Raw genomic sequence first — 27,957 nt, forward strand, 5'->3', positions numbered from 1 at the left:
TAATGTAGTTCATGAAATAAGTTCGTGGCTTGTGGAAAATAATTTGATGCTAAATCACAGTAAGACTCTGTTTTTACAGTTTCTAACTCACAATTCAACAAGAACCTATATTTTGATCAGGCAGAATAGCCATATTATAAGCGAGACAGAACAGTTCAAGTTCCTAGGCGTTCGGAGAGATAGTAAGCTGTTGTGGAAAGCCCATGTCCAGGATCTTGTTCAGAAGCTAAATGCTACTTTATTTACCATTAGAACAGTATCTGAAATAGGTGACACTTCAACACGAAAAGTAGTCTACTTCGCATATTTTCATACGTTTATGTCGTATGGTATTATTTTTTGGGGTAATTCTTCTGATTCAAAAAGGGTATTTTTGGCTCAAAAACGGGCTGTTCGAGCTATATGTGGTGTAAGTTCGAGAACCTCTTGTCGACCCCTATTCAAAAATCTGGGAATTCTGACATTGCCCTCACAGTATGTATTTTCTTTAATGTCGTTTGTTGTTAGCAATATTAGCTTATTCCCAAGAGTTAGCAGCTTTCACTCAGTTAATACTAGGCAGAAATCCAATCTGCATGTGGAATGCACTTCCTTGACTCTTGTGCAGAAAGGAGTGCAGTATCCTGCTGCATCCATTTTCAATAAGCTACCACAAGAACTCAAAAATCGTAGCAGTAGCCCAAGCTCTTTTAAGTCTAAACTGAAGAGTTTCCTCATGGCTCACTCCTTCTATTCTGTCGAGGAGCTCCTGGAAGAGCTAAAAAATTAAGCAAATTCCAGTGTTACAGTGTTGATTTTCTTTATTTAAATTTACGACTTGTCACATGAATGTTTTTTTATATTTCATTTGATCTGTTTCTAATATCGTGTTATAATTTCATGTATTGACTCGTTCCATGACCATGGAGACTTCTCCTTAGTTTGGTCCCACGGAACAATAAATAAATAAATAAATAGGAGGTGTTAAAATAGGTAAAATATATATGATGACCTTGCACCTACAGATTAGAGAGCGATTACCTTTAGTAGAGAGCAATGCCGCCAGCCACGTGCCCTCTATGCAACTCTAAAAATTAGGCTCTCTCTCGAACCGTTGATGAAGTTGCTGTTTTACATCTGAAGATGCGTCCCAAAGCTGGACACGAAAATTTAGCTATTAGTTTTATATGTCCACTATGGTCTCACAGCCTGGAAGTTTTAACTGAAGTAAGTTTAACTCAAATATGTTGTGCGAAGTCGAGGTATACATGCCGACGTGGCAAGCCAAAGCTGAAGAGACAGAGAAACTACATTACCTCATGATCCGGCAGAGATTTCGAAATCAGAAAATGTACTGTAAGATGTACCTAGGAGAAGATATAGACTCATATCACAATTTAGTAGTGATGGAGAGTAGTCTGAAGTTTAAAAGATTTGTCAGGAAGAATCAATATGCAAAGAAGTGGGAGGCGGATGTTCTAAGGAATGACGAGATGTTCTTGAAGTCCTCTAACGCCATAGATACGGCAATAAGAAATAGCTCAGTAAGCAGTACAGTTGGAGAGGAATGAACATTTCTAAGAAGGGCAGTCACAGAATTTGGAAGGAAAAGCATAGGTACAGAGAAGGTAAATGCGAAAAAAAAACGTGGGTAACAGAAAAAATACTTAAGTCGATCTGTGAAAGAAGGAAATACAAAAATGTTCAGGGAAATACTGAAAAACAGAAATACAAGTCACTGAGAAATGAAATGAGTAGGAAGTGCAGGGAAGCTAAGACGAAGTGGCTGTATGAAAAATGTGAAGAAATCGAAAAAGAAATGATTCATGACTGACTGAGAATATAGAATACTCGAAAGAGCCTCTAATACAATTAAAATCAAGGTTGAAAAAATTAATAATGCAATGGGAATTCTACTGCCGAAGGCAGAGCAGAGAGTAAATGGGTGGAAAGAGTAGGCCTGTATGAGGGGGAAGATTTTGTCTTATGTGATAGAAGAAGAAACAGGAGCTGTATACAGGCGAGACAGCGGATCCAGTATTGGAGTTCATAAGAGCTTTCTAAGACTTAAGAACAGATAAGACAGAAGGAATAGAAGAGAGTTTCCAAAACCATTGGGGAATGGCAACAAAACGACAGTTCACTTTCGTGTGTAGAACATATGATTCTGTATCATCTGACCTTCGGAAAAGCATCATCTACACACTTCAGTGGCTTCCAGGAGCTAAGAAATAGGAGAATTATCGCGCAATCACGTTAACTGCTCGTGCATCACAGATAATATACAACAGAAAGTGAAAGAAAATTGAGAATTTATTCTATAAAGATCAGTTTGGCTTTATGATAGGTAAAGGCACACGAGAGGCAATTCTGACGTTGCGACTGGTAATGGAAGCCACACAAAATAAAAATCGAGACGTATTCATAGGGTTTGTCAACCAGAAAAAATAGTTGTACAATGTCCAATGAATGGCATAAGGTATTCGAAATTCTGAGAAAAATGACGATAAGCTGCCTAGGTAAAGAAAGGTAATATACAAAATGTATAACAGCCAAAATGGAACAGTAAGTGTGGAAGAACAAGTACGAATTGCTCGGATGGAAAAGGGTGCAGGTACTGTTCATAACATAAATCGCAGAAGGAATGTCGGAAATAAAAGAAAGGTTCAGGAGAAGAATTAGAATTCAAGGTGAAAAGATATCAGTGGTAAAAGGGAAGAAGAATTACAGAATTTGCTGAATGGTATGAGTATGGTATGAGTATGGTATTGAGTAGAGAAATGGAAGTCGAAAGTAATAAGAAGTAGCAGAAATGAGAAGAGCGGGAAACTTAAGATCATGACTGATGATCACAAAGTAGATGAAGGAATTCTTCTACCTAGACAGCAAAATTACCCATGACGCAGCAAGGAGGACATAAAATTCAGACTTGCACTGATGGAAAGGACATTTCTATTAATATCAAACATTGGAAGAAAGGATTTCAGGAAGAAATTTCAGAGAATGTAAAATTGGTTCAAATGGCTCTGTGTCCTATGGGAGTTAACTGCTGAGGTCATCAGTCTCCTATAACTACTTAAACCTAACTAACCTAAGGACATCACACACATCCATGCCCGAGGCAGGATTCGAACCTGCGACCGTAGCGGTCACACGGTTCCAGACTGTAGCGCCTAGAACCGCTCGGCCACTCCAGCCGGCTCAGAGAATGTACGTTTGGACCACAGAATTGTATGGTAGTGAAACAAGAGCTGTTTGAAAATCTGGAAAGAAGAGAATCTATGTATTTCAGATGTGGTGCTTCAGGAGATTGTTTAAAAGTAGGTGGACTGCTAAGGTAAGGAATGAGAAGGTTCTCCGTAGAATCGGCGAGAAGGTGAATGTATGGGAAACATTCAGAAGAAGGGACAGGATGATACGACGTCTGTTAAAACATCACGGAATAATTTCCATGGTACTAGGGAGAAGAACGTAGATTGGAAGTACTACTGTGAGGTGAGGAGGGTGGCACAGAAGAAGATTTCGTAGCGGCTGCATGAAAGCTGTCAAAAGACTGATGACTCAAGAAACATGTTGTCTTTTATTTACGATTTTTACTCCAAATTGTCTTTATTGCTTACAGTTGCGGCTTGGGAAATAGATTCTGCTCAAAATTACATCCACTAATAGTCGATAATTCAATAAATATTGTAAAAAACGTTTAGTTTGTATTAAATATATAAGGTATTCCGGGATGGAACTCGCAGATGACACTTTAAAATCCCTATGGCTCTAAGATCAGAACTTTCTGTGTTACAGCGTTCTAAAATGCACATCATCAGGCATATCACGGCAAAATGATCAACAGATGTTAAAGTGATTCCGCGGATTCAGCTGTTCTAAAACGTATCAGTCCCACTATAGCTCATACCTGTTACATCCGTCGCAATATTCACAGAGTGAGGAAAGAAAGAATGAAGCGAGCGTAGCAGGGGCAGTGGAAAGAAACTGACAAGTTGCTACCGTAATTTTGTCACTGAAATAATTAATGATCGCGAGATAATGAAGAAAGATATTTGCCACAATTTTACAATATATATTCAGTGACGACCGGCCACAAATCTAATTTGTGTGCTGGGTTTATTGTGTTCATATAACATACAATCCACCACATGATACGGAATAAACAGGTAAAAGTAGCCTGGGCTGAACCGTTACTAAAGGTGTAAGCGAATTCAATAAGAGGAATGCTAAATCACTTAAGGCAATATAATGTTTCAAGCGAGGAACAATGCAGACCCTACATCAAAGAAGTTTATCGAAATTGTATGACAGTCGTGTCATTCAGAGCAATCAACAACGCTCTGCACAATAAGAATAAAAGAGCGAAAGACAGGAAAAGGAACAGGAGAAGGCAATAAATCGGTTCCTTACGTCTCAGCATAATATTCAGGGAGCCTTTGATGTTGATCTGCACACGTAACCCTTTTTTTCTTGTTTACTGGAGACTCCTCGTTAGCATTCCTTACAGCGCAGTTTATGTGACACAACTCTGAATGTTATTACTCTTTACTTTATTATAAGTATATTTTGAACATGATTAAATACATTATAAAGCCAGGATTTATTATTTGATAAAAAACGTTGAAATATGAGGTAAAAAGTAACAGACACCAACCCGCCATCAGTGTGTAAAACTTAAAACAAATTCAAGAATTATATGCATACTGAGAAAGTTTGCTAAATATGAGCAGAAGAATTAAATTAGTTTTTCTGCAAGGAACTTAAAACGCAATGAAAGCTACTAATTTGTCGGTACCACCAGAATAATCATAGTGAAATTTGAAACAGATACGACTTCTCATGTTATTGTGAATATCTGGTATAAATTTTATAAGGCTGGGATTGATTGGATGGATGCATTAAATTACGAACATAACTTTCTAATAATAACTACAAAGAAAAAACCAGCATTTTAACTTACTGTTATGTTTATTTCAACTAGTAAAGCATTTTCTATCGTCCTGACCTATTCCCAAACAGGAGGTTGTATGTTGTATGTTGAGATTCATGCAAACTGACGTCCAAGTGGGCAGAATCAGGTACAGTCTTACTGTACTCGTTTACGTCGGAGTGCTGTTTACTGACTGCGCTTGGCAGGCACCTACGTCTAGTTGGTATTCACAAAGCGTCCGTACAGGCGCCATTGGGAGTTATTTGCTCCTTCAATAGTTGCGCGAATAGACGCTTTAGACTTAGCAGCCAGTAAATATTCAACAGATGGAGGAAGAACCTACTGTGAAAAAGATGAAAAGAGAGTAAGAATAGAGTAATCAGTACGTGTTCCTGTTAGTTGTAAATTTCACTATACAAGGAAATAGCAGGTGGTGATCATATTTAATCATTTACTGTTTTACTTTTCAGTGTTTATGGTTTGTTTTCCATTTTTCCTGAATGAGACAATGAAGCAAGGTAACAGCTTTCATCTACATTGATATTTCACAATCCACCTTACGGCACGCGGTGGAGGGTATCCCATACCACTACAAGTCATTTCCTTTCTGGTCCACTTGCAAATAGAACGTGCGAAAAACGATTATCTACATGCCTCCGTAAGAGCCTTAATTTGTTGTATCTTGCCCCCGTGGTCTTTAAGTGCAATGTATGTTGGAGGTAACAGGCTCATTCTGAAGCCAGTTTCAAATGATTGTCCCATAAATTTTCTCGGTGATGTTCCTCGAAAAGAATGTCGCCTTCCTTCCATTTGAGATCCCGAATTATCTCCTCAACACTTGCATGTTGTTCGAACTTACCAGTAACAAATCTAGCAGCCCGCCTCTGAATTGCTTCGATGTCGTCCTTTAATCTGACATGGTACGCATCCCAAAGACTCCAGAAGTACTCAAGAATAGGTCCCACTAGCGTCTCTCAATGCTGTCTCCTTAACAGATGAACCACACTTTCCTACAGTCCTCCCAAGAAATCGAGGTCGTCCATTTGTCTTCCCTACTACAATCGTTACGTGCCTCTCCCGTTCCATAATAATCAACATGACTATATCAACCACGACACTACTGACAATGTATCCGACATTATGAGTTTATTTTTCCTACTTATCTGTATTAACTTACATTTTTCTATATTTCTGCACTTAGAGCTAGCTTCCATTCATCACACCAAGCCGCGTCTAAGTCATCTTGTAAACGAAGACACTCACTCAACTTCGACACCTTAACGTAGACCTCAGAATAATCACCAAACAACCACATATTGCTCCCCACCCTGTCCTCAAAATTTATGTATACAAGGTCTTCATTTTGGTTCAAATGGTTCTGAGCACTATGGGACTCAACTGCTGTGGTCATAAGTCCCCTAGAACTTAGAACTACTTAAACCGAACTAACCTAAGGACATCACACACATCCATGCCCGAGGCAGGATTCGAACCTGCGACCGTAGCAGTCGTACGGTTCCAGACTGTAGCGCCTTTAACCGCTCGGCCACTTCGGCCGGCTAGGTCTTCATTTTAACAGAAGACACTGAAATATCTCGATAACTATACATTGAATCAAAAACATTGTAATTCCAATTTGTTTATTTAGGAGGGGGCCATCCAGTGATACTACTGACAAGCTGCATTGGAATTTTATCAATGAAGTGGTGAATGATCGTGAGAAGATGAAAGGCATTTTCCACAAGTAGACAATACGTCTTCAGTGATTACCGGCCACAACACGTAATTTCTGCCTCCCAGCACCGTGCGTAATTCGCGGGGGGCAACTTTGAAGTCTTCAGTGAGATCCCCCCGTTTTCTATTGCAGCTTACGATTCTACGGCAAAATCTGCATACGTTTCGTCTGAATCATTTTCTTTGTTTCACCACATATGACGCTGTAATCGGAGAAATATTAATTAGTACACAATCACAATTTACGACATGCTACTCAGTGGCCCTTTAATATCCAATGGCACATGGGATCCCATTTCCATGTTGTGATGATAGAACAGGCCAATATTTCATAACTTCTAATTGCAAACGCGACTCGCAACATTATAATCGTCGGACATATCGAACAGGGGACTACTCGACGCAGCACTGTGGCCTTGGCTCGACACGAATGACATCCAATTAGAGTAAGTGTTCAAACATAGGACCGCAAATTTCAATGCACTTAGTGATCCGCTTTGCAAATAACTGTACACAGGACAGTAGCGTATGTGCAGGAATGTCAGCACAGGCGTTGGCGTTTGTGGTACGGTCGACCATGTCTTCACGCCCTGTTGGCACCTGCTGGTATACCTTATCGTTTGAATAACTGCATAAAAAGATATCAGGCTACCTCAAATCCATTAGCTAGCCTGACAATTAATAGGGCCACCTCTGACGATCCACCAACCAGTGTCAACCCGGTCTAATACCTCTCGTGCTTCAGTTGCGTAATGCGCTAGGAAACCGTCATACTGAAACCCCATACGTCGTCGAACGTCCAGAGCAACATCCTGCAGTAGTACCGATAGTTGCTGTTCCAAAAAATTGGATATTTCCGTCTATTTAATATGTGATCTATAAAATACGGACCAATGAGTTTTTTCCCCATTATCCATTCAATACGTTAACCGACCAAAGATGTTCATGGTCAACTAGCTATAACCAGTGGGAATTCTCTGCATTCCAGTAATGCCGGTTATGCCACTTAACACTACCATGGTTTGTGAATATAGGTAAATTCATCGGAAAATTGTACTTCTGCAAAGAACATGGGGATCGTTTTCATTTGTTGACGTGCTCATTCACAAAATACAACCCAGTAATGGAAATCGGCGGTATGAAGTGCTTGATGCATTGACACTTGGTATGGATATTACTTATGACGGTACAGTTTTATGACAATGCTACCTACGGACATACAGGAATCGCGGTGTAATTGCCGGACGCTTATATGTGGGTTGTGATGCATTGACGCTAGTATAGCTATTTCGTTAGCTCCTCCTACAACACGTTTGCTTCGGTTCCTTTATCTGGCCTGTACGCTGCCATCAATGTAAATGCGTTCTCAACCTTGTAAAAGAACGAACGAGACTGAGCTTTTCCTGGAAAATGCTAGGCAAGAGCAGCCTCAATTTTTCTCATACATTCTCCATAAATCAGGGTCATTCCTTTCTTATCTGTGGTTGTAATATTCCGTCCACTTGCACATCTGTTCTCCAAATGATAGGTAGGTATGCAGGCAATAAACACTGTACAAAATTGTAAAGTTGAGGGCAACTATCTGTTTTACTTCTGCATGACACGCGAGCTCCGGTGGTAGCGTATTCTCTGTTGCGATGCGTCGTAGTTCGCTACATGGCCACGACGGCGCTTCGAGTAGTTTCCTGTTCAATATGCAGAAGATATTCAATGTTGCGAATGGTGTTTGCTATTTGAAGTTAAGAAACATTGGCCTGTCGTACCCTCGCAGCATGGAGGCGGGGTTACAAGTGCCACTGGGTATTCAAGGGCCATTGAGTAGCATACCGGAAATTGCAATTATGTACTCAATAGTATTTAAAATTAAAACAATAACATCCCTCGGTCTTTAGACCTAGGTTTCGGCAACTACTAAGAGTGCCTTCATCAGAAGTAAAAGATTCAAACTGGCCAATAACATAAGAAATAACTCTTAGGAATTATTTATTTATTTATTTACTTTTTTCTTATTTTATAAGCCAGTTTGAATGTTTTCCTTCTGATTAAGGCACTCTTAGTAGTTACTAAAACCTAGGTCACATGACTTCATTTTTACAACCGAGGGCTGTTATTGCTTTAATTTTAATTTGTAAAAGGTCACTGACAGTGCAGCCATGTTCAAAACTTTCAATATTATTTCTCAGACTACAGCGCCATTTGTTGCGAAACGAACAAAATGCTTTAAACGTATGCGGGTTTTGCCGAGGAATCGTAATTTGCAAATAAAAAACTGGAATTCACACTGAAGATTTCAAAGTTGTCCCTCGCCATCCACGCACGTGTTGAGGCGCACGTGTTGGGATAGGGGTTCGAGTGTGGTATATTGGATGTCCCCCTCCGAGACAAATAAATTGAAGGTATAACTTCTTTTGATTCGAAGCGTGGTTTCCGGGATAGTTAAATGTCCTCAGTTAAAATTAACACCGCGTATAAAGAACAACAGCGGTACTATAGCACTCACCCCTGAGGCACTCGTGACGATAGTCCTGTCTCTGGTGAACATTGGCCATCGAGGACAACATACTGGGTTCTATCATTTACGAAGTCTTTGGGCCACTAACGTATCCGTGAACCTCTTCCATATTCTCGTGCCTTCTTCAGCATCCTGCAATGCGGCACTGTGTCAAACATATTCCAGAAATCCAAATCCAGAAACGTGGAATCTGACTGTTGCCCTTCATCCATACTTCGCAGTATGTCATATGCGTAAAGGACAGTCTAAATCCATTCTGATTCGTAGACATCGGCTTCTCTGTCTCGAGAAAATTTGTTGTATTCCGACTGAGAATATGCTCAAGGATTCTGCAGAAACACGATTTTAAAGATACTGCTCTGTAATTTTTCGTGTCCGTCCCTTTGCCCTTCTTATATACTGGCGTAACCTGCAATTTTTTTTTTGAATCGTTTGTTACTTCGCGCTGGGAGAGAGATTCCCAATAAATGCAAGTTAATTAAGAGGATAATACCGTATAGTACTCTATGAAAAACCGAATTAGGATTCCATCCGGACGTGCTGACTTTTCCAGTACTTCAGCTGTTTCGCTTCGCCAGGGATGCTATGTCGTTCATACGCGTGTCTGTTCTCTCGTCAAACGACGGTATAATAAATAATAATTATTATTATAATAACGGCGTGTGACGAGGGCCTCCCGTCGGGTAGACCGTTCGCCTGGTGCAGGTCTTTCGAGTTGACGCCACTTCGGCGACCTGCGCGTCGATGGGGATGAAGTGCTGATGATTAGGACAACACAACACCCAGTCCCTGATCGGAGAAAATCTCCGACCCAGCCGGGAATCGAACCCGGGCCCTTAGGATTTACAGTCTTACTTTCCCGCGTGAACGATTACTTGAGCGTGAAATTTAAAAATTCGGCTTTCGTTTTTCTGTCTTCGACTGCCACAACAAACTGGTCAACAAGTAACGGAATGGAAGCCTTAGACCAACATAGCGCTATTACGCAGGACAAGAATCAGGTACTTGTTTACCTCGGAGTAACGTGTACTGGTTGCGCTTGGCCTGCATTTACGTATAGTTGGTACGCAAAAAGCTTCCGTACTGGCGCAACTACGAGTTTACCAATAAATGGGATAAAAAAAAGCAAAAAAATGACCCGAAGGATATACACAGTACAAATGAAATAAATAATGTGTTTTGGAGTTTTAAAGCTGCGTAATATTTACACCGTAGGCATTAAAACTGCAGCACCGTGAAAACGAGCGGAATATATGCGATATTGGTATGGGACGTACTGCATGCATGGACATACAAATGATAAACGTTGCATCACATCTGGACACCAACTGAAAAGACCCGGTAATAGCTTGCGGAGAGATTGTACGTCAACACTCGGCAGTTATTGAGAATGATGAAATCTGGAATGGAGTTGAAGCAGCACGGAATGACGTACCCATACCTGTCATCCAGGCTCAGTTCGGCTCGATGTCGACCCATGTTAAAGCTATCGTTGTGCCAAAGGCGGCAGATACGTGTTTTAATTTCGCACCATTTGTAAACTCAGGTCACCACAAGTTTAATGATGTTTTCTTCCTACTACACCAGCAGTGTGTTTGAACTTACATTTTTATTTTCTTAACTCATTCACATAATTAGACAAAATTAAAGGGGTGAAGTGTTCAATTGAGCCGGCCGGAGTGGCCGAGCGGTTCTAGGCGCTTCAGTCTGGACCCGCGCGACCGCTACGGTCGCAGGTTCGAATATTGTCTCGAGCATGGTTGTGTGTGATGTCCGTAGGTTAGTTCTAAGTTCTGGGGTACTGATGACCTCAGATGTTAAGTCCCATAGTGCTCAGAGCCATTTGTTCAGTTGAGTTTTCAAGACAAGTCCACATTAAAAACAGCACGTTCATTTACAAAGCGTGGAAGTGACACGGAAATGCTCAGCTATCTCCAGTCGCAGACGCAGTGAAGAGGTTACTGCATAAGGGTTCCTAGAAGACTCAGCCAATATATAGCTACCTCTTACGTATATCTCGCGAGAAGACCATCATGGTAAAATCAGAGAGACCTGTGATCACACGGAGGTGCAGCAGTAGCTGTTCTTTCAGCAAGCGATCCACAAGCGACTAGAACAGGAGGAATTGATACTGGCACATAAAATACCCTCCCCCATACACCGTACGGAGTATAAATGTAGATTAAGATTTCTATAAACAAAAGAATCGCTCACTGTTTATCATTTACAGCCGCTGAATGTAAAGAAATAATGTAAATAAAATATTTAATTGTGTGATGCAAACCATTGAAGAGAGAAAAAGTGAAAATCCGATAACATTGCTATGCGAGACGACCTAAACAGACAGTTGATATAATAAAGGTATGAGGAAAGCGGTAGTAACGAAGAAAAATTGACACGATAATGTGCCGACATAGCTGGCTAATACAAAAACCAGGAGCGAAATTAGCAAGTGATAGCAAAGTACAGCACGCAATTGGATTTTATATTGCGTAAAAAGGAACTAGTATGAAAGGCCGACTCTCATGTTTCAGAAAGTGAATAAAGACTCCAGAACACAAAATATTTAATACACTATGTGATCAAAAGTATCCCGACAGCTAGCTGAAAATGACTTACAAGTTCGTGGCGCCTTCCATCGATAATGCTGGAACTGAGTATGGTGTTGGCCCACACTTAGCTTTGATGACAGCTTCCACTCTCATATGCATACGTCGAATCAGGTTCTGGAAGGTTTCTTGGGGAATGGCAACCCATTCTTCATGGAGTGCTGCACTGAGAAGAGGTGTCGATGTCGGTCGGTGAGGCCTGGCACGAAGTCGGCGTCCCAAAACATCCCAAAGGTGTTGTATAGAACTCAGGTCAGGATTCAGTGCACGCCAGTCCATTACGGAGATGTTATTGTCGTGTAACCACTCCGCCACAGGCAGTGCAATATGAACAGGTGCTCGATCGTGTTGAAAGATCCAATCACCATCCCCGACTTCCTCTTTAACAGTGGGAAGCAAGAAGGTGCTTTAAATAACAATGTAGGCATGTGCTGTAATAGTACCACCCGGAACAATAAGGGATGCAAGGCCCCTCCATGAAAAACACGACCACACCATAATACCACCTCCTCCGAATTTTTTTGTTGGCACTCACTACACACGCTGACAAATGACATTCACCAGACATTCGCCATACCCACACCCTGCCATGGGATCGCCACATAGTGTACCGTGATTTGTCACTCCACACAACGTTTTTCCACTGTTTAATCGACCAATGCTTACGCTCCTTAGACCAAGCGAGACGTCGTCTGCCATTTTCCGGCGTGATACGTTGCTTATGAGCAGCCGCTCAAACAGGAAATCCAAGTTTTCTCACCTCCCGCGTAACTGTCATGGTACTTGCCGTGGATCCTGATGCAGTTTGGAATACCTGTGTGATGGTCTGGATAGAAGTCTACCTATTACACATTACGACCCTCTTCAACTGTGGGCGGTCTCTGACAGTCAACAGACGAGGTCAGCCCCTACCCTTTTGTACTGTACGTGTCCCTTCACGCTTCCACTTCACTATCACATCGGAAACAATGGACCTAGCGATGTTTAAGAGTACGGAAATCTCGCGTACAGACGTATGACGCAAGTGGCACCCAATCTCCTGACCACGTTCGAAATCCGGAGTTTCGCTGAGCGCCCCATTCTGATCTCTCACGGTGTCTCATGACTACTGAGGTCACTGATATGGAGTACCTGGAAGTAGGTGGCAACACAATACACCTAATATTAAAAAACGAATGTTTTTTGGGATGTCCTGATACTTTTGATCACATAGTGCATGCTTAATAGAGACGCAGAAAATCCAAATTCCAGGAAGCGGTGGATATATACTAAGACTTAAATCCAATGTAGTAAAGATGACATATGTCTATTACAGGTTTTCTTCTGGAAAACAACGACATACGCATACCGAATGTCTTAATGTACATTGTGTGCTTAACATAAATCATCCCTCACATTCAGAATTGATTCTGTGAAACAACGAATATTATTGGTGTAGCTGTATACAGTGTTAATTACACTTCCGAAAATTGAGCATATTAACTTAAATATACAATTTCAGAGTATAGTATACCGTTTTTTAGTGACCGTTAGTTACTGAAAGCTGACTCGTTCCATATCATTTCGATAAAAGAACTTTTCCTATAATCTATGGAACATGTAACAAACTCTAAACGCACTTTAAGACTACTGCACAGTTTACAAATACTATTTATCAGATATTGAAAGTAATGCAGTCCAGACGACCGACCTCTCCATAATAAAGCTCACACGCTGTATTGAGAACATATCTAGTGATCATAAACAATACAGTTTCTTTCCTTCATGCAGATCAGACTTTAGTAAATATTTTGGGAAATGACAGCATCAAAAGACACATTGAAATGAACAAGAAATCAATTAATAATCAAATCTACGGAACACCTCATTCATTATGTTAGCCCCTCAATTTTAACAACGGAAAATGTGAAACAGAACAAGTATATCAAAATTCCCCCTTTTCCCAGAGCGGGTCTACCACAAAAAATGGTACACCCACACATAGAGTATATAAATTAATATCAGACTGCATAGAGACAGCACAACACAAACAAAAGACGAAGTAAAAACACACAGTGACAGGTGGCAACATTATATACATTATGAAAGAATAACGCAGAGGTCTGCTTTAATATTCTACAATATTTGTAATTTCAAACACAGCTTTTTAGCTGTTACGCAGTCGTCACGTACAAAGACAATAAGTATACCTGTGAAATTTTTGTGGCATAAAATATTTTAAAGCAGTACTGTTAATGTTTGAATCAGGGCTAAAACGACACGAAACGGTCCAGTAAATATTTGATATAAATTACTTAAGTTAGATCAAGTATGAGACTCATTACATAATTAAGTATGTATCAAATTACAACAATTCATCGGAAAAAATAAGTTGAATGATGTTTAGCAGACTTGCGAGACGTGTTCATAGGAGGTGACTGAATAAAATAGTCATGCCCTTAAAATGACATTATAATAAAGAGGTACAATATAACAAGTGAGAGTAAATAGGTAAATGAAGCAACTATAATTATTTTCCTTCATCTTATCAATGTTTCCCATGTGTTCCTTACCCTATCAGTCCAGATTTTTTCACCACTCTTCTGCAGCACCACACCACAAATGCTTCGCTTCTACTTTGCTCCGGTTTTCCCTGTGTCCGTGTTTCACTACCAGACAGTGCTGTTTTACAAACGTACATACTCAGAAATTTATTGCTCAGACTAGGGCCTATGTTTGGTACTAGTACACTTCTACTGGTCAGGAATGTCCTCTTTGCCTTTGCTAGTCTGCTTGTCATCCTTGTTTCGTCCCTCATGAGCTATCTTGCTTCCATTTAGCAGAATACCTTAACCTCCAGAATTCTGGAAACATCCCCCAGGCTGCGGCTAAGACATATCTCCGCAATATCGTTTCTTCCAGGAGTACTAGTTCTCCAAGGTTCGCAGGATAGCATCTGCGAAGTTTGGAAAGTAGTAGACAAGGTACTGGAGGAAGTAAAGCTGTGAGGAGAGATCGTGAGTCGTGCTTCGGTAGCTCAGTGGTACAGCACTTGCCCGTGAAAGGCAAAGGTCCCGAGTTCGAGTCTGGGTACGGCACAAAGTTTCAATCTGCCAGGAAGTTTCATACCTTAACCTTGTCTAACTATAGATCCCTAATTTTGATGGTAAGTTTTTCACTGTTCAGATTTCTGCCACATCTTGTTACCTTTGACTTTTTCCGGTCCACTCTCAGTTCATATTCTGTGATCCCCGGGCAGTTCATTCCATTGAAAAGATCCTATAATTCTAGTTCACCTTCATTAAGGATACTAACCTCATCACCGAATTCTGTTACTGATATCTTCTCAACCTGAATTTCTGTTCCACTCTTGAATCTTTCTTTTAATTCCATTACTTATTCGATGTATAGTTTGAAGAGTGGTGGTGAAAAATTGCTTCACTGTCTTAAACCCTTTGTAATCCGAGCACGACTTTCTTATTCTTCGAGTCTTATTTGTGTGGACCACTCTGTAGTGGCAACTTTGTAGGAGGTGGCGCTTGTGTGATGATGCTGTAGGTGGTAGGGAACCGTACAAACGCTGTGGAAAGTTTAACAAAATAACTTTATTCTATCTTCAATTCTACACGGGGTAGGCACGCCTCTCCTCATGAGCTCTGGTCGGTGCAGCTGGCGTCGACTGCTAGGACGGCGTTCGACGATGCTGCGGTAGGACTCCGGCCCTGCGGCGAGGGCAAGGAAGGCCACATCCAGTTACGACAGCGGCGCTCCGCGGAGGGGCAGCATGCCCGGTGGCGGCGTCGCTCCTCTTCGCTTCGCGGTGGCGGAGGCAGCTTACACAAAATTTCAGTTTGCCCTCCGCCGCAAACTCAAAAAACTTCGAGAGTTAGTCAACCCCTTGGTGGGGTTTAAGGGCGCTCAACTACTGAGGTCATTAGCGACCAGTCACTGTTGTTAGAGCACATGGAATCTAGTAAAACTCAAGGGGAGGGGGGGGGGGACACCAGAAGGACCTCACAAAGATGTAGATAAAATATAAAAAGGTTAGATGTCTTTGGACAAGCCAGTCAAAGTTATAAAACGCAGAACACGAGCAGCTGCTCGAGCGTCATCAGCTAAAATATCCGGTAAAGTAGATGGCAGGGACAGGACAACACGAGATTGACTAAAGCGGGGACACGACAATAAAACATGGCGCACTGTTAATGCCTGACCACAAGGGCACTGCGGGGCTGGGTCACCGGAGAGCAGGTAGCGGTGGCTAAACCGGCAATGCCCAATCCGCAACCTGGTCAGAAGGACCTCCTCTCGCCGAGATGGTCGGGAGGAGGTTGTCCAAGTAGTTGGGAGCGATTTTACTGCCCGGAGCTTGTTTCCTTGGAGGGATGACCAAGCATCCCACCACAACGACACAAGCCTCTTACAAACATCCCTACGAACGTCAGATGACGGGACACAATGGGAGGCTGGCCGAGGCAGGAGGACTGCAGCCTTGGCTGCAGCATCCGCAGCCTCATTCCCATGCACTCCTACATGTCCGGGAACCCACAGAAAGCTGACAGGAGAACCATTATCAGCGAAAGAATGGAGGGACTGCTGTATCCGTTGAATCAAGGGATGGACCGGATAGGGAGCTCCAAGGCTCTGAAGAGCACTGAGTGAGTCAGAGCAGAGTACATACGATGAATGGCGGTGGTGGCGGGCATACTGAACGGCCTGATGGAGAGCAAAAAGCTCGACCGTAAAGCTGGAACATTGGTCGAGGAGCCGGTATTTAAAGGTGGCGGCCCCGACGACAAAGGCACAGCCGACACCATCGTCAGTTTTGGAGCCATCGGTGTAAATAAAGATGTGACCGGCAAGTCGAGCACGAAGTTCGACAAACCGTGAGCAATACACTGCAGCCGGAGGACCCTCCTTCGGAAGTGAGCTGGAGCCAAGGTGGCGTCGGGCTCTCACCCTCTCTGAAGGTGGTAGGGAGGGCAAAATCCAATTGTCGAAGCAGGCGACGAAAGCGGACTCCGGGGGGCAGCAGGGCAGACATATACAACCCGTACTGACGGTCGAGAGAATCGGCGAAGAAGGACTGGTAAGAGAGGTGGTCGGGCATAGACAACAGCCGGCAGGCATACCGACACAGCAGTACGTCGCGCCGGTAGGTCAATGGTAATTCGGCAGCTTCAGCATAAATACTCTCGACAGGACTAGTGTAGAAGGCTCCGGTCGCAAGACGTAACCCCCGATGGTGGATGGAGTTGAGACGGCATAAGAGGGATGGCCGAGCAGACGAGTAGACGAAGCTCCCATAATCCAGCTTCGATCGGACTATGGACCGATACAAGCGAAGCAGGACAGTGCGATCCGCTCCCCAAGATGAACCACTAAGAACTCTGAGGACATTAAGGGAACGTGTACAACGGGCCGCCAAATAAGAGACATGCGGAGACCAACACAGTTTCCTGTCCAACGTGAGCCCTAGAAACTTAGTTGTTTCCACGAATGGGAGAACAACGGGACCGAGATGTAAGGATGGCGGAAGGAACGCTTTATATCGCCAAAAGTTGATACAAACCGTCTTCTCTTCAGAGAACCGGAAGCCATTTGCCACGCTCCATGAGTATAGGCTGTCTAGACAACGCTGAGGGCAGCGCTCCAGGAGGCATGTTCTCTGGGCACTGCAGTAGATCGCGAAGTCATCGACAAAGAGAGAGACTGAGACATTTGGTGGAATGCAATCCATAATTCGATTGATCGCGATGGCAAAAAGGGCTACACTCAAGACGGAGCCCTGAGGCACTCCGTTCTCCTGGAGGAAGACGTCGGACAATACGGAACCCACACGTACCCTAAACTTTCGATCCGTTAAAAAGGAATCAATAAAAAGGGCAGGCGACCGCGTAGGCCCCACCTGTGCATAGTGCGGAGGATACCTCCTCTCCAACAGGTATCATAAGCCTTCTCAAAATCGAAGAACACGGCTACCGTTTGGCGCCTTCGCAAAAAGTTGTTCATGATGAATGTCGACAAGGTCACAAGGTGGTCAACAGCGGAGCGGCGGCGACGAAAGCCGCATTAGACATTGGTAAGTAGCCATCGAGATTCAAGAATCCAAACTAACCGAGCATGAACCATGCGCTCCATCACCTTACAGACACAGCTTGTAAGAGAAATGGGGCGGTAACTAGAAGGAAGGTGTCTATCCTTCCCGGGTTTGGGTATAGGAACAACGACGGCGTCACGCCAACGGATGGGGACCTGACCTTCGGTCCAGACGCGATTGTAGGTACGAAGAAGGAAGCTTTTGCCCGCCGGAGAAAGGTGTGCCAGCATCTGAACGTGAATGGCATCTGGCCCCGGAGCAGAGGACCGGGACAGTGCAAGCGCACGTTCGAGTTCCCACATAGTAAAGGGGGCATTATAAGTTTCCAGATTTAGCGAGTGGAAGGAAGGTCGCCGAACCTCTTCTGCCTCTTTCCTTGGAAGGAAGGCAGGGTGGTAATGGGCGGAGCTTGAAAACTCCGCGAAAAACCGGCCGAAGGCGTTGGAGACAGCCACAGGATAAACGAGGACCTCATTACCTGAGGTCAGGCCAGGTACCGAGGAGTGGGCCTTAATGCCCGACAGCCGGCGCAGGCCACCCCAGACGACAGAAGAGGGAGTAAAACTGTTAAAGGAGCTGGTGAAAGAGGCCAAACAAGCTTTTTTGCTGTCTTTGATGACTCTACGGCATTGCGCTCGGAGTCGTTTGTATCCAATACAATTCGCCAACGTAGGATGGCGGCGAAAGGTGCGTAAAGCACGTCGTCGAGCACGGATAGCGTCTCTACAAGCCTCGTTCCACCAGGGGACGGAAACGCGACGTGAAGAAAAGGTAGTACGAGGAATGGAACGTTCGGCAGCATTGATGATAACAGCCGTGAGGTATTCGACCTGACTGTCACAACAGAGAAAATCGTGGTCCGGAAAGGTCGCCAGGGAGGAGTAAAGACCCGAGTCAGCTTTCGGTATGTTCCAGCTTGAAGGACGTGAAGATGGGGTGTGGTGCAGGAGACGAACGACACAGGGGAAGTGGTCGCTCGAATAGGTGTCAGAAAGGACATACCACTCGAACCGACGGGCAAGAGTCGAAGAACAGATCGAGAGGTCCAAGTGGGAGTAGGTATGAGTAGAGTCCGAGAGGAAAGTCGGGGCGCCAGTATTGAGGCAGACAAGATTGAGATGGTTGAAGACATCCGCCAAGAGGGAGCCTCTCTGACAGGATGCAGGAGAGCCCCAAAGGGGATGATGGGCATTGAAGTCGCCAAACAATAAAAACGGCGGGGGAAGCTGAACAATCAGGTGCATCATGTCAGCCCGACTAACAGCAGATGACGATGGAGTGTAGATGGTACAAACTGAAAAAGTAAAAGCAGAAAGAGTAATACAGACAGCTATTGCTTGGAGTGGGGTGGTCAATGGGATGGGATGGTAATAGACATCGTCCTGAACGAGCAAAATGACCCCACCATGAGCTGGGATACCGTCCACAGGGGTGAGGTCATACCGCCCGAGCTATAGTGGGTAAAGGCAATACGGTCAGTCGGGCGCAACTTTGTTTCCTGGAGACCAAGGACGAGCGGACAGTGCAGGCGGAGGAGCAGTTGTAATTCCTCCCGATTAGATCGAATACCTCATGTTCCAATGTAACAAGGCCATCGCTAGTCAAAAAAGAGGGGGAACGAGACGGGGGAAGAGCTGGTCACCTAACGGCCGCGGAGGGCCAGGTTTCGAGGGAACAACGCTACAACCGGCGGGAGGCGGATCCTGTTCCAACGAGCCGTCGCCAGCTGCGGCCGCTGTCCCTGGTGGTGTAGGAGGGGCAGCATCATTTGCCGACGAGAGGCCAGCTGAGCGCCTGGCAGCAGAGCGTCCCGGCGAAACTGAGGACGGCCGGGAGCAGCGACTCACAGATGGAGCGTCAGACGAAACGCGCCGGGGTGGAGAGGGGGATAGAGACTTCTTCTTGGGGGCTTTCTTGGAAGTCCAAGGAGTCCGTTTTGGAACGCCAGACCTCGGAAGCTGGGGTCCGGAACGTTTCCCCAATGGATGCCTGAGAAGAGGATCGTTTCTCAGGCGGCGAGGGGGGTGGAGGAGGAGGAAGGGTGGCCCCTGGGGCAGAGGGGGCGGGGGCCAAGCGGGAGGAGGATTTGGAAGCGAGGGATTTGGGAGGCGGAGGCAGCGACCCCGGATGGGGTGAGTAGGCGGAGGGGGGACAGGATAGGGGTGAGGATACCGCAGAAGGAGGGGACACAACTGAGGCAAACGAAGTGGTCAACGGCACGGGATGGAGGCGGTCATACTTCTTCCTGGCCTCAGAATAAGATAGACGATCCAAGGCTTTGAGTTCTTGTATCTTCTTCTCCTTCTGATATGCGGGGCAGTCTGAGGATCTAGGCGAGTGGATGCCAGGACAATTAACGCACCGAGGTGGTGGGGTGCATGTATGTTCCTCACGAAGAGGACGTCCACAATCGCCACAAAGGGGCTCAGCCTCACACCATGACGAAAGTGCACAAAGCGCAAACACCGAAAACAGCGCATAGGAGGCAGGACGTAAGGTCGCACGTCGCACCGGTAGCACATCACCTTTACCTTCTCCGGGACAACGTCCCCCTCGAAGGCGAGGATAAAGGCCCCGGTGTAAATGCGACGGTCTTTGGGGCCGCGCTGGACTCGCCGGACGAAATGCACGCCTCGGCGCTCCAGGTTGGCCCTGAGCTCCTCATCAGATTGCAGCAGGAGGTCCCGATGAGAAATAACCCCCTGCGTCCTGTTTAGTGCCAGATGCGGGACAATGGACACTGGGATATCCCCTAGGCAGTCGCACGCCTGGAGCGCCGCCGACTGTGTGGTCTTTATAAGAACGGACCCCGAACGCATCTTACTGAGAGCCTCGATTTCCCCGAAGATGTCCTCAATGTGCTGAACAAAGAACATGGGCTTGGAGGTGTCGAACGTCCCCCCATCGGTTCGAGAACAGACCAAATAGCGGGGGAAATACTTCGCCCCAAGCCGGCGGGCCTGTCCCTCCTCCCAGGGAGTGGCCAAGGGAGAAAGGGCAGGAGAACCAGAACTAGAGACAGTACCTTTCCTTTTGAAAGACTAGGCCGCAGAGCGACCTGATACGTGTTGACGTTTCATCTGCGAAACGTCCACCGCGATACCACCCACTCCGACCAGGGGCTCTCCCCACGGGCGCTACCCAGCCTCAGCAAGGGCCACCTGGCAGGATGACCGTTGCTGGGAGTCCTGATGCCCCAAGGAGACGGGCATCTACTCCTTGGCCGACGTGGGGAGGGTGCAGCTCAGGTATCAGCATTACGATCCCCGTGTTGTCAGGGGGCTACAACCTAGAGGGTACATGACGACCCCGCCACAACGGGCTGGCTACCGTGCTGGATTTCTGGTGCTATGGAAAGTCCATCATGATCGTAGGTGCATATGGGGACGCAGTATGGGCATAACTTGTACAACCCATCAGGCGTTTAGGCCCAATTTGAGGAATAGTGGGTATGGTTACAACGCCGGTACAAATGCTGAGTGCCAAGGTCTTAGTGCACTGAGGACCAGTGGTACACCACGTAAGGCATCCTTCCCCAAAAGGCTCGTACTTCTGTAGAATTTTGAAAAAAATGGAGGTCAACCCCAGGGGGGACCATCACATGGAAGGCCAAAACGGTTGAAAGTCCTTTTAGTCGCCTCTTACGACAGGCATGAATACCTCGGGCTATTCTTACCCCGGACCCGCAGGGGGCCACACTTTTGTGAACATATCTCGATTTGCTATGCGGCTTTGCAGATCACCCAAATCTGGCGGGCGGGGAACCACATGATGTCTTTCAGAAACCCTTACAGAAAAATGAAGAAAAAGTAACATGAGCTTAAGCGACCTTGGAAGTCTAAATCTGTATGCCCCTTCACTATCAATGCAACGTCCAGTATTCTCATTGTTAAGAAATGCTGTTACAATTAGGTGCCAGTGCGTTGGTGTTCGTAACTGAATTTTTCGTCATATTTTCGTGATTGTTAGGAATGTAGGTAGGTCATATCTATAACTGTATTTTCCAGGAGTGTATATAGTCGCAACAGAACACGCGAAACACATACATTAAGTATGGCCAACTCTCGGCTAGCATCGCGATGTAAGTTTCGTTGGCTACATGCGAAACTGTCGTCCTTGGTTTATTGTTTTTTTACGCGGCCACGTTGCTGAGGTCATCGGTCGCTAAGCTTACACACTACTTCATCTAACTTAAAGTAACTTACGCTAAAGTCATCACACACACCCATGCCCGACGGAGGACTCGAACCTCCTACGGGGGGGGGGGGGGGGGGGGGGGCCGCGCGGACCGTGGCAATGCGCCTCAGGCCGCTCGGCTCGTCCGTGTTCTATGTCTTGAACGAAAGTAGGAAGCGACGCTCATTATTGTCCGATATGAACGGTGTCTTGAAATTGCCGTTAGTGTCATCGAATGCTTTGAGCTCCAGAATGTGCAGTTCCGCACTGTCGATGAAAATCACGGCACACAGTTGTAACTGAATTGCACCTGTCGAAAGGAAGGACGCAGAATGCCTTTTGGTGCTACCTTATCGCCACCTAAACTCGACGCAATCTGGATAATGAATGAGTGAACAATGGATCTAGTTGCACCAGGATCTCTTTATCGGCAACTGCATGAATGAACAACTTAAATGTTGAAGTTTTCTGGGTTATTAGGCCGCGTCATATTTCTACTAAAATGATAGATGTTTCGACCCATCTGCTGGGATCTTTCTTAGGATCTTTGGTGTTCACTATTGCTACAACACTGTCAGGGGAAGAATTGTTAAGGAACGCATTAAGGAACACGAACGGCACATGTGGTTTAAACAAAGCGCCAAATCGGCAGTAGCGGAACATCACGAGAACTGTGGCTCTGACATCGATTTTAATAACGTACGTGTACTGGCTAAAGAAACAAACATTTATGGAAGAAAGGTCCGAGAAGCGGCTCAAATTTCCAAAAATGCATGAAACTTCAATAGAGAGGACGGCTATAGACTTTCGGCATCGTGGCACTCCGCCATCAAGGGAGTGAATACGCGGCCGCGGTTTGCGAGCGACATAAACAATGCGCTGCAAGTCAATTCGGCGGACAATAATATTTTGGGTAAACATTCCCCCTCTCTTGCTCTATCTGTTTCGAATGTTGCGAATTATGTCTACCAACCAATATCAATAGCAATAGCAGGAATTTCAATCTATAACGCTTCTCCAGTGTAAGTGTGGAATAGTGCCTTTCTATCCAATGACGATGGGCCGCCAGTGGCATTCACAGGAGAAAAACGCCGCTTCTCCTACATCAGAGCGTGAAAATTAGCCTATGACTAACGCCCAGCAATGGTACCCATATGAATTTTAACCAGTACTATCACTTCTTCAGCACGAACGCGAGAAAACTCTCCTTTATAAAGGACGCGACAATCGTCGCTGACAGTGTCCTAGTCCAATCCTCGCTGACAGTGTGGACACCACAAGATCCTGAGGATGATCCAAGCAGAGTGGTGAAACGTCGTTCATTTTGGTAGAAATATGATGCGGAATAATAACCCAGAAGATTTAACTTCATTGACAACAGCGAGGAAAGTAAAAGTTTCTTAATTTCGAAGCATAACGTAAAATTCACCCGACACTTTCTATTCTCACGTAGATAATGCACTTTGGCGTGAAAAATTTAAGAACTAAAGTACACTACTGGCCATTAAAATTGCACACCACGAAGATGACGTGCTACAGACGCGAAATTTAACCGACAGGAAGAAGATGCTGAGATATGCAAATGATTAGCTTTTCAGAGCATTCACACAAGGTTGGCGCCGGTGGCGACACCTACAACGTGTTGACATGAGGAAAGTTTCCAACCGATTTCTCATACACAAACAGCAGTTGACTGGCGTTCCCTGGTGAAACGTTGTTGTGACGCCTCGTGTAAGGAGGGGAAATGCGTACGATCACGTTTCCGACTTTGATAAAGGTCGGATTGCAGCCTATGGCGATTGCGGTTTATCGTATCGCGACATTGCTGTTCGCGTTGGTCGAGATCCAATGACTGTTAGCAGAATATAGAATCGGTGGGCTCAGGAGGGTAATGCGGAACGCCGTGCTGGATCCCAACGGCCTTGTACCACTAGCAGTCAAGACGACAGGCGTCTTATCCGCATGGCTGTAACGGATCGTGCAGCCACATCTCGATCCCTGAGTCAACAGATGGGGACGTTTGCAAGACAACAACCATCTGAACGAACAGTTCGACGACGTTTGCAGCAGCATGGACTATCAGCTCGGTGACCATGGCTGAGTTACCCTTTACTGCATGACAGACAGGAGCGCCAACGATGGTGTACTCAACGACGAACCTGGGTGTACGAATGGCAAAACGTCATTTGTTCGGACGAATCCAGGTTCTGTATACAGCGTCCGCCTCCGGTAGCTGAGTGGTCAGCGTGACAGACTGTCAATCCAAATGGCCCGGGTTCGAATCCCGGCTGGGTCGGAGATTTTCTCCACTCAGGGACTGAGTGTTGTGTTATCATCATCATTTCATCCCCATCGACGCGCAAGTCGCCGAAGTGGCGTCAAATCGAAAGACTTGCACCAGGCGAACGGTCTACCCGACGGGAGGCCCTCGTCACACGACATTTCATTTCATTTCTGTTTACAGCATCATGTTGGTCCCATCCGTGTTTGGCGACATTGCGGTGAACGCACATTGGAAGCATGTATTCGTCATCACCATACTGGCGTATCAACCGGCGTGATGGTACGGGGTGCCATTGGTTACACGTCTCCGTCACCTCTTGTTCACAATTACGGCACTTTGAACAGTGGACGTTACATTTCATATGTGTTACGACCCGTGGCTCTACCCTTCATTCGATGCCTGCGAAACACTTCATTTCAGCAGGATAATGCACGACCGCATATTGCAGGTCCTGCGCGGGCCTTTCTGAATACAGAAAATGTTCGACTGCTGCCCTGGCCAGCATATTCTCCAGGTCTGTCACTAATTGAAAACGTCTGGTCAATGGTGGCCGAGGAAGTGGCTCGTCACAATACGCCAGTCAGTACTCTTGATGAACTGTGGTATCGTGTTGAAGCTGCATGGGCAGCTGTACCTGTACACGCCATCCAAGCTCTGTTTGACTCAATGCCCAGGCATATCAAGGACGTTATTACGGCCAGAGGTGGTTGTTCTGGGTACTGATATCTCACGATCTATGCACCCAAACTGCCTGAAAATGTAATCACATGTCAGTTGTAGTAATATTTGTCCAATTATTATCCGTTTATCATCTGCATTTCTTCTTGGTGTAGCAATTTTAATGGCCAGTAGTGTAATTTCCTCGTGATGCATAAATGTTAACATATCTCGATAATCTTGGACATAGACAGAACCGCTGTAGTATAGTACAGAAGGTAGCTGAAAGAAATGACGCTATAGTCAAAGACAATAATTACACTGAGGTCACATCGAATTATGACGGTCACTTGAACATTGCAAACGGCGGGACGTGGTTCTTAATATGATGTGTGTTGCAGTGAGCTCCCATGCTGGCCACAAGGTTAGTAAGCAGTTCTTGTGGGAGGGCGTTCCATCCATTCAGCATAGTGGTTGAGAAATGCTGAATGGTCGTTGGCGCATGTAGACGTGCTTCAGTACGTGCTCGATAGCATTTAAGTCGGTGGAATGGACAAGCTAGTCCATTCACCGAATGTCTTCTCGTCCAAGAGCTCTTCCACCTGAACAGTTCGATATGGTCGCACATCATCTTTCATAAGAATGACATCAGGGCCGAATGCACTCAGGAAAATACGCACATAGTGTGAGGAGTACAGTGTCACAAGATCGTTGACCGGTGAGTTTACCGCTTTCAATGATTTGGAGGTCAGTACACACTTGCTACATTAAACTCCTACATCTGGATCCCCAAAACGATCGTGTTCGGCAGCGTTCCTGTGAGCATTTCGTGTTCTAACTTCTCGCCATATGCGGTTACATCCACCATTGTTGATCATGATAGTTTCCGTGGTCTAGGTGTTACATTGTGGGGAGACAAAATATTGCAAGGTTTAGTGGCATCCAAACGTTTGGACGCGACGCACTCACCCGTCAGCGTGTTTGTGACACTGTACTCCTTCCCGATGTCTTTTATGTCATTACAGATGACACTGCGCTACCGCATCGAAAGGGGCAGGTGGAGGAGCCCTTGCAACACGAGACTATTCACCAATTGTCAACCGCTCTGGTCAAGGAATAGAACTTTTTACCAAGTTTTTGGCCTACATATATGATCATTTCAGAACATGCGCTGCCATCCGTGGTGACCACAAACTCTTTTATGAACCACGTCCCGCCATTTTTGTGTGAAAGGAACCATCCTGAGTAGTGATGACTGCAGTGTGGTAATTGACTTCGAATAATTGTATCATTTCTGTTTCTCCCAATAAGAGTTCTTTCAGTTAGCTTATAAACTATGTGGTCACATTTCTTTCCGTATCGTCCAAGTTTCATCGAAGTATGTTTCTTTCCAGTGACACGTGACGCGGATCGTCGTACATCCATAGTTGAAACGGAGGACAGTGGGACGTCAGCTGGTATAAATTTATATTAAAAAATGAAGAAATTCCTCCAGCTGTATTTAAGGTGTCGATTTTATTTTGGCAACTAGTTTCAACGTTGTAACAACGTCATCTTCAGGCCCATACACTTGTTGACGTCAACTGCGTGCGGCTGATACTAGACGTCAGTGGTGAGATACTGACGTGCCCCGTGTGGAAGGTGGAATAACCGCCTTCCACACAAACCACGTCCGTGTCTCACCACTGACATCTAGTATCAGCCGCACGCAGTTGACGTCAACAAGTGTATGGGCCTGAAGATGACGTTGTTACAACGTTGAAACTAATGGGAAAATAAAATCGGCACCTTAAATACAGCTGGAGACATTTCTTCATTTTTAATATAAACATAACGCGGAAGTTAATTGCGTCCTTAAGCTTTGCACAGTATTTCAGTTTTGTATAACAGGTCGGCTCTTTTGCCTTTTAAAAAACTCCGAACTGGACTTAGAACGAAATCATAATGTGACAAATAGCTGGATTAACCTTGTGGTGCATAGTGTCCTCTATCATTCTGTCCTGAATTTGCAAATGCACACAGTCCCCTGCAATGGGCGATCCCTGCTGCGCCGGCCGGAGTGGCCGAGCGGTTCTAGCCGCTACAGTCTGGAACCGCGCGACGACTACGGTAGCAGGTTCGTGTCCTGCCTCGGGCATGGATGTGTGTGATGTCCTTGGGTAAGTTAGGTTTAAGTAGTTCTAAGTTCTAGGGGACTGATGACCTCAGAGCTTAAGTCCCATAGTGCTCCGAGCCATTTGATCCCTGCTGCATGTATTTGCAACCTCATGACTGGTCTAAAACGCCAGAGAAGTGACAATTAAAAGCTGTCAACTGCAGTGAAAATCATACACCACAGGGTTGCAGGTGCAGAGGCTTACAAGAAATCGTCAGTGTTAGCAGCATCTCGTGAGAAACACGCCGGCCGGTATCCAGCTATTCGCGCGGGAACGGACATCCGACGCTAGTCTCCTGACGAGGCAGCTGGAGTCGGCTGCAACTTTCCAGTCCTCTGCAGAGCCACTGCCACAACTCTGCGGAAACAAAGCCACGACCCTCGTCCCTCTGAGGCGAGGAAATTGGATGCCCGCGCTAGCTTATCAGCCGACAACGCGGACGCTGCTGGCCAAGCCGGACCAGCGCGCCGTATCTACAGCTCCCAGACCTCAAGTTTCGCGTAGCATTATGCTTACCACGGTCCATTCATTACAACTACATAGGCTTGCGCATTTCTTCCAAGCAGACTGAAACGTATTCTTCAGTTATGAATGGAGTGAAACCTATGATTTTATCTTTGCACAAAATTACATTTGTAGATGTTGCTTCCTTGGCTCTGGGCCACACTGTTGACACAACAATATTCGTACAGTGTCTAAATTTGTCATTTATTAATCAGGAAGCTTCGAATGATATATTTTCAATTCACCAGTGCTCACTGAATGCGGATTTAGGCCTGAAAGCCACCTCTTGATCAACGAATTTATCGTTCGAGTGGTAAAGAGATAGCAACGGCCC

General features: G+C 45.3%; 1 protein-coding gene across 1 annotated transcript in view; it reads left to right on the forward strand.

Annotated features, from left to right (window-relative positions):
• The window catches only part of LOC126236896 (zwei Ig domain protein zig-8-like), a 724,735-nt gene that overhangs the window by 246,896 nt on the left and 449,882 nt on the right, over positions 1-27,957 (forward strand). The window lies entirely within an intron of this gene.

This window comes from Schistocerca nitens, chromosome 1 (assembly GCF_023898315.1).
Source record: "Schistocerca nitens isolate TAMUIC-IGC-003100 chromosome 1, iqSchNite1.1, whole genome shotgun sequence".
Lineage (NCBI taxonomy): Eukaryota > Metazoa > Arthropoda > Insecta > Orthoptera > Acrididae > Schistocerca > Schistocerca nitens.